We start from the raw sequence: 2373 nt of genomic DNA, 5'->3' as shown, positions 1-2373 counted from the left end.
AATTTGATATTTCATTTAGGAAATCTCTTGATCTCTCTCTTTTGTATTGTCCTCTTTCTTTTTCGCCTTCTCCTCTCTCACCACCGACAAGATTCAACTATCGTCAACACTATTGTTGCCAATATGTGTGATCAGTACTGATCCATTCCATATCTGTCTAGTAAAGATCAGATAGGGCGACTTCCAGTAATTCCCGCGACTTTAAGCCATTTGTGACGACCTCCAGCCATTTATGGCGACCTCTAGTGACATCAGACAACATGCAACTCCAATAAAGACCAAATAGGGCTACATCCATCCATTTTCGGCGACTTCCAACAATTTTTGCGACCTCCATGGACTTCCTGCAACATCTAGCAATTCAGACGACACCCAAATTTAGTTTTCTTGCTATCTTCAAACCCAGCGGCACTACCAGGTCTATCTCGATATTCTCTTGATCTTTTTCTTCTAAGAATGTATTAGTGATTCTATATCTTAGCCTATCTATATCTTATTTAGAATTTAGTTGCACTATTTATTGTTTAAAGCCTGTGGATTTAATAATCTTGCCTTGATTTCTTTCCATAGTATATTCTAGCTATTGCTAGTGTTAGTTTTATTATCTTGTATTAACTAATTCATTATATTTTATGTTTCTCATTTAACTTACTTTAGCCTTATTACTCCCAATTGTGGACAAGACCCTGGTGTATTATCTCTTACCAAGGGAACTAAGGCTAAATTAAGTTAAATGGAAAGAAGAAAATACAATGAATTAGTTATTACACAATGATAAAACTAACACCAGTAGTGCCTATACTATACTATGGAAAGAAATCAAGGGAAGATTATGAAATTCATAGGCTTTAAACAAGAAAATGTGCAACTAAGTTTTGAATAAGATATAGTTAAGTTAAGACATAGAGTCACTAATATATTCTTCAAAGAGCAAGATCAAGAGAAGATCGAGATAGACCTAGTAGTGCTGCGAGGTTTAAAGATAGCAAGAAACCTAAATTTTGGTGTTTGAATTGTTGGATGTCGCCAGAAGTCCACAAAGGTCACAAAAAATGGTTGGAAGTCACTAGAGATGGATTGATGTAATCCTATCTGGTCTTTATTGAAGTGGTTGTAGGTTGTTGAATGTCCATAGAGGTCGCCATAAATGGATGGAGGTAGCCAAAAATGGGCCAAGAACGCCGGAAAAGACTAGAAGTTTCCCTATCTGGTCTTTATTGGACCGATCTCGAACAGATATGTACTAACCACACTTTTTGAAAACAACAGCGCCCACGATCGTTGAATCGTGTCGGTGGTGAGAGAGGATATAACACGAAAAAGAAAGAGGATAATAGATGAGAGAAAGAGATCGAGAGATTGCCTGAATGAAATAACAGATGATTAAAAGAAAATCAACAAATATTAACTATAGCCTAATAAAGAATTAATTCATTTATGTGGAAGCATAGAAAAAAATATTAATTCTTTGGGACAAAACTAGAAATAATGATAGAAGTAGTTTCACTAATTGACGTGAATCATAGAGTTTTCACCGAAAATAGAGAAACCAAATTGAAACAAGAATGTAAAATATTTGATTCCTCATCAATTCACTTTCTCAAAAAAAATCCTTGACAAAAACAAGAAAGAGAAACTAGTAACCACCAACAAGTGATAAAAAAATTCACGTTAGCACATGTTTTAACAAGTTATATGTAAGGATATAATTATAATATATTTATCATTTTTTGTGTCTTTCATATGACAGGTACTCATACAAAATATAAACAATAAACATATTTATAAAAGTTTTGGTTGCCTGTTTTAAACTATTTTTTCTATAGTGTTGAGTTCGGTCATTATTTCATTGAGACGACTTCCGTTGGTTGTTTATTTGATTCTATTGAGTCTCGAAATATTATTTTTGGTGGGGTAGTATATTCATTTTTCACTTGCATGACTCCGAATGAGTCCTAAGGGTCCGTTTGGGAATTTGGATGTTTGTTCCAAGATGTTGATGAATTCACTCCTTCGATATGCTTGTCACACCAGAAAAAACAAGTTATTTTAGTAGGAAGCCACAACTACAGAGTCATGTCACTTTGGCGTCATATCTTCCACACTAGCAACAAAAAGTCTGTAGGAGTTGCAATCGATGAGTGTTTGAAGTCCATCCTTCTTTTATTTCCAAATCAGTGAAGTATTGTCCTTCATTGTTTAGCTCGAATTGGTGGAGTTTTTAATCCATTTTCTTAATTCAAAGGTAAGTTTCTTCCCCATTTGTTTTCTAAATCATATTTGAGCTTTAATTTTGTAATTTATTCTAATTTTTTGTCTCAAAATCCTTAAATTCTATTTTCTTGGAAGTTAGTTTTTACGACCATTTGAGGT

The sequence above is a fragment of the Solanum stenotomum genome, chromosome 6, assembly GCF_019186545.1.
Source record: "Solanum stenotomum isolate F172 chromosome 6, ASM1918654v1, whole genome shotgun sequence".
Taxonomy (NCBI): Eukaryota; Viridiplantae; Streptophyta; class Magnoliopsida; order Solanales; family Solanaceae; genus Solanum; species Solanum stenotomum.
This window is presented reverse-complemented; position numbering follows the sequence as displayed.